Raw genomic sequence first — 8,031 nt, 5'->3', positions numbered from 1 at the left:
TTCTTATTTTCTTCAATCAGTGATGAATAGTAAGATGTTCTGGCTTTGTGGAGGGCTTTCTTATAAAGCAGCAAACTATTTCTCCAGGCTAAATGATGATCCTCTAAATTTGTGACACGCCATTTCCTCTCCAGATTACGAGTCATCTGCTTTAGGGTACGTGTTTGAGAATTATACCACGGAGTCAGGTACTTCTGATTAGAGACCTTAGTTTTCACTGGAGCTACAGTATCCAGAGTCGTACGTAGTGAGGAGGTGAAATTATTAACAAGATAATCAACCTCTGTTGGGGTAGCGTTCAGATAGCTGCTCTGCTCTGTGTTGGTACAGGGCATTGAAGATGATAACAGTGGGTGGATTATATTCTTAAACTTAGTTACAGCGCTTTCAGAAAGACATCTACTTTGATAAAATCTACTCTCCACCGCTGTGTAATCAATTATTGTAAATGTAAATGTTATCAGGAAATGATCAGACAGGAGAGGGTTTTCAGGAAACACTGTTACATGTTCAGTTTCTATGCCATATGTTAAAACAAGATCTAGAGTGTGATTAAAGTGGTGGGTGGGTTCTTTTACATTTTGAGAGAAGCCAATTGAGTCTAATAACAGACTAAATGCCATGTTGAGGCTGTCATTTTTAGCATCTACATGGATGTTAAAATCACCCACAATAATTATTTTATTTGAGCTCAGAACTAAATTAGATATAAAGTCTGAGAAATCAGACAGAAACTCTGTGTAAGGCCCAGGTGGACGATAGATGATAACAAGTAAGACTGGTTTCTGAGTTTCACAGCTGGGGTGGACAATGTTAAGCATCAGGCTTTCAAATGAATTAAAAGTCTGTCTTGGTCTTTCATTAATTAATAGGCTGGTGTGAAAAATTGCTGCCACACCGCCCCCTCGGCCTGTGCTTCGAGGTTTCTGGTAGTTAGAATGACTCGGGGGTGTTGATTCATTTAAACTAACATAATCATCCTGCTGCAACCAGGTTTCTGTAAGGCAGAGTAAATCAATTTGTTGATCAATTATTAAGTCATGTACTAACAGAGACTTGGAGGAGAGAGACCTAATATTTAATAATCCACATTTCACTGTTTTACTCTTTGGTTCAGATGTGGATACTGTATTGTTCTTTCTTTTTGATTGTTTATGTTTAAGTTGTTTGTTGCTGGTTTTTAGTTTGTTTTTTGTCTTTTTGGAAGCTGACACAGTCTCTATAGAGATGGGTTTTTGGGGGGGTAGCAGGAGGAGAGAAGCTGCAGAGAGGCGTGTAAGACTGCAACTCTGCTTCCTGGTCCCAACTCTGGATAGTCAAGCAGTAAACCAAAATATGTGTTCCATCACAGAAATATAACAGCAAAATATTTTCAGGAAACTCCCTCACATCCTACTTTTATCGCACTGGCCCCCTTAAAAGAGAGTGGAAAGAGAAAGTAAGCACACACATACTTAATCACAAGGAAGTCACAGGACAGCAAGCAAAAGCAGACCGAAGATGGAAGGTGAGCACTGCTTATTGTGTTCTTTGCCAATTTGAACAAACATTACACATTTTCAAAACAGGTTGTAAACGTTTAGCTCCTCTTTCAAAAGGAATTCCCCATCTTGAGACAGTTCAGACTCTTGACTCAGTGTCTTCATAGCTTTGCTGTTCAGAGCTTTTATTGATTTTATACACTCCTGATTACATGATTTTTCCCCTGTTTTCATATCCCACATATATTTGCCAGTGTTGTTGCTGCTGATCCTGCTAATTCTGTCTTCAGCCAGTTCTCATGACATTGAGAACAGTACGCAGCAGAAAGACGGTAAGCACAAACTGTCAGCAGAAATTTGGTAAATTATATGCTTATAATCAAATGTCTGGCAGCAAATGTGATACAGAGGCTAATAACTTAATTTCATACTGTTTCAAATGGGTTTAAAAGTAAAAGGAATAGTGTGCCAAACAGACATAGAGCACAACGCCCAAGCAGTATATACTTGTACCCCTTTATTTGGAGCTGGGCCCAGCTCTTGGCTAAATTTACAGTTTGGAATGGAAAACTCTGGAATGGAAATCCCCCTCCAAGAAAAGAGCAGAAAAACAACCCCTCCCTCCCTTCCCTCTTATATTGAGTTAGGTTCCCAACACATGTTGTCACAATCACATTTTAGGAAAAAAGTAGAAGTAAAATATTAAGGAAATATTATAATATTTTCTTAATAGTATAATAAGGAAATATATAGAAGTAAAATGATAATATATCATATTTATGTATTTTTTTTTCCTATTGATGCTGTATAATGATGCTATTATACGGTGTATTTTGATAGCACCTGGTCATCAAGGAAAGTGATGCAAATGAAAGCAATTAATAAAAATCTCAAAAAATCTTTATATTGCTACCTTTATTCTGGTGGTTAATGATTTTTCCATCATTTTACTTTTTGTGTATCTGCATTTTAAAATTTCATGCATGTCCTTTTCCTTTTTATCCACTTTTATCCACGTGAACAGATTCCAGTGGCATCCCTCCAACTGCAGTGAACAGACCGATGCTAACAAATCTGCCACTTCTAAGTGTTCGTAACTTTAGACAGAAGAGGCAAGTTCAGTTGTCCTCCGTTGTCCCTATGAATGGCACTAACTTGATGTGGGTGACCTGGAACAACTCTCTTCCAAGGAACGCTGTCTCACTTTACAATGGCTATACTAATCGAGTTGATTATATCTGTAAGTACAAGTGTGACGCTGGCTTTTATACGCCCAGCAAGGTTCGATATTGCTACTATCCTAGCGCAATAGAAAAGAGAAGTTTTCAATTTGAAATATTGGTTAACAAAGACAACTTTGAGATCCTGGAGTGGAATGCTGATTCGTATGGTTCAGTACCGAAGAATTCAGTCTGGACCTGCTCAGGGAAGCAAATATATGTGGGCAAGAACGAATATGGACTGGGGAAGGTGTCCACTAAAGATAAGGTTTTCTACTTGCCTTATAATGATAAAGAATATTCATACAAACACTATGAGGTCCTGACCATCAGTGAAAATGTCATCAGCCAGACGATTTACAATGTCAGATACAACAATGATGATTCTTAAGTCTTCAAATTTCCTCCTGAGGTCATGCATGAAGCAACCATCAGCAACTATGAATGTCACCAAGTAGTGAAAACAGTGACACTCTCAAAGACATATGAGGTGCAGCAGAGGTGGGACTTCGCCTTTTCTGTCAAGTTTGGGGCTAAAACAATCATTTACACTGGCATTCCACTCCTTGTGGGAGGAACTGTTGAAGTCAGCACAGAGGTGCAGTTTCAGTTTACAAAGGGAGCCACTGTGACAGACAGTATGACTGACACTGCCTCTGTGGAGCTTACCGTGCCACCAAACCACTCCTGTAAATTTTCCACTGTTCGGCGCAAAGAAAAAGTTGATATTTCATTCACAGCACTCCTCAGACGTACTTACGGTGATGGAGAGACCCGCATAACGTCAATCACTGGGACATATGATAATATTCAGATTGGAGAAATCCAGGCTGTGGTCGACCGATGTGAACTTCTAGAAAAATTCAAGCCTTGTCCGGTCCAATCCAATTCCACTGAACAGAAAAACGCTACAAACCACACAAAACACAACGGAAATAGGAAAAAACAAAACAGAAATAGGAAAAAAGAAAACAGAAATGGGAAAAAAGAAAACAGAAATAGGAAAAAAGAAAACAGAAATAGGAAAAAAGAAAACAGAAATGGGAAAAAAGAAAACAGAAATAGGAAAAAACTGAGGCTATTGTCAGCTAATGTGAATTTCTTAGAAAACCCCATCAAATCCAGTTCCAGTATGTCTAATAATGTCAATCTTGTTTTTCTTCTCTTAACATCATTTTACCATTTTTGTTTGCTTTGAATCAGTTTGAGATGAATGTGATTAAACAGAAATGCATGGAAAAGCTCTTTTTTATTATGGTTTTAGGGTCTTTACAATAAAAATTGACTGCTGTTGTGAACTGGTGCTAAATTAAGACTAAAAGTCATTTAGAAAATGACTTAACCAATATTTTTTCTGCAAATAATTCCATTAATTTTTATATACATTTGTCCAACTTTTATAACTGTTATACAACTGTTTATAAACTGTTTTTAACTGTTCTAATTGTTCTAACTGTATATATATATATATGTATTTGCTTATATATTGTGAGATTATTATACTGTCATATGTTACATTTGTCCCGATTCGTGATTGAGGTGAGAGACAAACGACCACAGGTCCAAGTGTATAATATATTGAATAAATGTTTTAATCAAATGCCACTACTCAAAGCTTAATAAAAAGGATATAAACTAATAAAAAGGATATGAATGAATAAACATGATATTAAAATGATATAATCCCCACACATTATACCTTTAATCAAAGAATGGTTGAATCATGATTAGGGATGGGTATCGTTTAGGTTTTATCCGATACCAGTACCAAACCGGTACTTTTGAAACGGTGCCGGTGCTTAAACGGTGCTCGAACCGGTGCTTAAAGAATGGAGAACACAAAATTGGTCCAAAAACCTCTTGTGTTTAGCTGTTTTTTTTGTAAAAAGATAACAATGTTAGCCTTTTCTGCAGCTATAGGGGATTTATGGCATCACTCTTGGCTGGAAGCAGTGCTTAATCAATGGAAAAAACACAAACTTTGTCCAAAAACCTCTCATGTTTAGCTGTTTTCCACTTTTTCTTTGGTCATTTTAGCCTTTTTGGCCAAGGTGAAGGGAGTATCTGCCATCAAACAAGAAGACAGCCGCATGTAATTACGACTGTGTTTGCTAGTTCACCTTACATGCATTAATGTAATAACGTGGTTAGCCTACTCAATGTAAATTACACACGAACAACATTAAGCTACTCACGCAGAGAAGAACGGCTGCTGCTGCCATCATCATCCGTCATCATTTCTGCTACACTGGCAGGGCTAGGGGCCAGGACTCTCCTCTTCGTGTTTTTGGGGGATGTTGCTAACTCCGGGTCCGATAACAGGCACCACACCCGCAGTAGATGTGCCCGGTGTGAGGTCTTGCAGCAAGCTATCAAATACGGTGCATTTCTCGGCTTTTAACAAAATGCTATACATCGCCAGGTGTTTCATCAGATTCGAGGAGTTACCCCCTTTGCACAGTATCACCTTAAAGCACTTGTTGCAGGCTGCTGAGTTTGCATCTTTTGCTGTGAAGTACAGCATGACTTTTGACCGCTTCGCCTTGGGCGTTTTTAATCTGTAGCTCTGCTCTAAAAGAACGTACGTAGCTGGGCCCGCCTACTACGCTCGCAAAGGTAAAATGATTGGCTGGAATCCAAAGTGTATGACATCTCAGGGGAAAATAAAGCACCGAAATGTGCGCTGCTTTTCGGTCTGGTTACTACCGTTTATGGCACCGGATACCGGTACCCATCCCTACTCATTCATGTACTTTGCATGGTGCATCGTTTTGAAACGGTCCATATCTGCTCTTTTAACATGATTATTTCTTTTCAGACTAAATACCTCACAACTAAACAGTATCATGTGTTTTTGATCTGAGATTAGTTTACCAGGGTCAAATTTCTGATTGGGTAAAAATTAAGCCAACAACCAAGTGTCAAAAAACTGTAATGCCTCTATAGACCGCTCAAAGCCAGTTCTAAAAACAAGTCAGGCCCTAAAGCCTATTTGTCCCACAGATTTGATTTGATTGATTTGATTTGATATACCTTTATTAGTCCCACAAGGGGAAATTTCATGTTAAGGCTGTTGCACGCAATGGCGGCGCCATCTTTCCCTCCGACCATACATACATTACACAAAAACATCACATGGGGAAGACAGGTCAGAGAGGTATAACAATGGAAAATGCACCACATGAGGAAAGATAAGGAGAAAAAAATAACTCCCCCCAGACTGAGCTCCAACAAGGAGATCAGTTTGAGAACAGAAAAAACACCTCTGCACATAGCACATGAAAAAAAACTCTTAATACACCAAAGAAACACATGACAAGAAACAGGGATGGGTAAAGGGTGAGAGACAGCCAATGTAGACAGTACATCCGGGCCTGCAGCATAAGCGCTGGTCTCCATGATCCACCGTCAGCATCAGAGGGGAATAAGCGTCGAAGGCGTTTGGAGGGGGAGGGGGGATGAGTGTACATCTGCATGTGTATATATATATATATATGCCTGTGTGTGTGTCCAGAGTTCAGCTGAGACAGTGTCCTTCGCCCTGCCAGGCTAAGTAAACAGTCTTCCAGCCAACCCAGGTGGCCTTGCATAGAAAGGGAAGAACAGTCTAAACACAGATGCTAATTTGGTGACAACTCAAGTCTGTGGGAATGTGTAAGGAATGTTTTGTGATTGGACCCCTGTCTCATCTTAAAAAAACTGACATTGTTGTTAAATTACAGTAGTTTTTAGTAAACATTTAACAGTTGGAGGTTTATCATTGAGCAGGAAGAAAGCAAATTAAAACGCTTTCTTATCACGACTGCTGCTGATGACTTTGTATTCGATAAGCTTAGAAAGTTAATAATGTGTCAGATAATATGCATTTTATGTGGAGCAATGTGTATTTCATCAGTCAGTTAAACCTTTGACGTAAATAGAATATTACAAGATAACAGAGTCTGAGTAGAATCAACAGGATGACTGCAGTAGCTGACATTAACAGGTTATCTGGAAGTTACAAAGAGCAGCTGACCTGCATTTGCTTGCTTTTTCAAGACTTTGTTTAAATAAACTTGGTCACAAGTAGGGATGGGTATCGAAACCCGGTTCTTGTTGAGAACCGGTTCCCACTGTTTCAATTCCTTGGAATTGTTTGCCATTTTTGCAAACGATTCCCTTATCGATTCCAGTCGCCCCGAATGACGTCACCACGTTGCGGAGCGTCATTTACCTGGCAGGAAACACGGCGCCTAAGCGGCTCAAACGCTCAAAAGTTTGGTCATACTTTACGAGAACGGATGACAACAGGGAAACTTGCAATACTTACAAAGTAGATATTTCATTTAAGGGAGGAAACACTACGAATATGCAAAAGCATTTGCTCATAAAACACGCGATAACCTTAAAATGAATGTCGTGTTTTTAATTCCACTCCAGACTCGTGAATCTCAACCCAGCAGCAGCGGTAACGTTTGCACGTCCTCTCCCGTTAATGCGGCAGGTAAATAATCAACTAACAGTGCATATTATGTTAGCGCGATCTGCCTTATTACAAAACCTGCCATTACTGTGCATTTAGGTGACCATGATGAGAGAGACAGACAGAGTCTGGCTCAGATGCTGGCAGTTTTCGCTGCAGTCTACCGGTAGCGTCTCCTTTCAGACCAGGATAGACGAATGTCACCGAGCAGTGACTAAGTTTGTGATAAAAGGCTTGAACCCATTTGCCACAGCAGATGCCCCCGATATTCGGTAAGTGAATGCGTGTAATTGTAGGCAGGGACATTACTGGATATTCTTGTGTAATTGCTACAGAATAATTTATGTTATACTTTGTTATTGCTACAGAAGAATATTTATTTTATTATTTTACATTTACCCTGTGACACCCCATCGAAGAGCCATAGGCTGTGGATCTCTTAAGATCTCACTGTTGGGTTTGTAAGGCCATGTTACTCCTAAATTTCTATCTTGTTCAAATAGAAGATATAAAACAAAGTTCTAAGCTAATCGACCTTAGTGTTCTCCTTTTTTAAGAATCGATAAAGAATCAAATCGTTAAACAGAATCGAAAATGGAATCGGAATCGGGAAAATCTTATCAATACCCATCCTTAGTCACAAGTTGACATCACAGATGTAAATGTCTTATTTTGGGCTTTTAATGATTTCTTTGAACTGCTCTTTCTCCAGGATGGAAAGATACAGCAGTCTAGGCAGAATCAGGAACCAAGCAGAGCAACACCAGTCTTGTCAGGTCCCAATTTAATGTTGCCTCCTCCAAGCTCTACCTTCCCTCTCAGAATGAACATAAACATTTCTTTGCACATCTGTGACGGATGTTCTAAC

General features: G+C 39.2%; 1 pseudogene across 1 annotated transcript; it reads left to right on the top strand.

Annotated features, from left to right (window-relative positions):
- The first annotated feature begins 1,471 nt into the window (after window positions 1-1,471).
- Window positions 1,472-4,322, top strand: LOC146376675 (natterin-3 pseudogene; annotated as a pseudogene). The gene is made up of 2 exons (XR_014801875.1): window positions 1,472-1,813; window positions 2,506-4,322. The product of XR_014801875.1 is annotated as a natterin-3 pseudogene (transcript).
- Window positions 4,323-8,031: the final 3,709 nt, after the last annotated feature.

Source organism: Perissodus microlepis, chromosome 12, assembly GCF_051167445.1.
Source record: "Perissodus microlepis isolate ML-2025 ecotype Zambia chromosome 12, ASM5116744v1, whole genome shotgun sequence".
In the NCBI taxonomy this organism is placed as follows: domain Eukaryota; kingdom Metazoa; phylum Chordata; class Actinopteri; order Cichliformes; family Cichlidae; genus Perissodus; species Perissodus microlepis.
The sequence above is the reverse complement of the archived record's forward strand: the minus strand, read 5'-3'. Positions and strand labels throughout refer to the sequence as shown.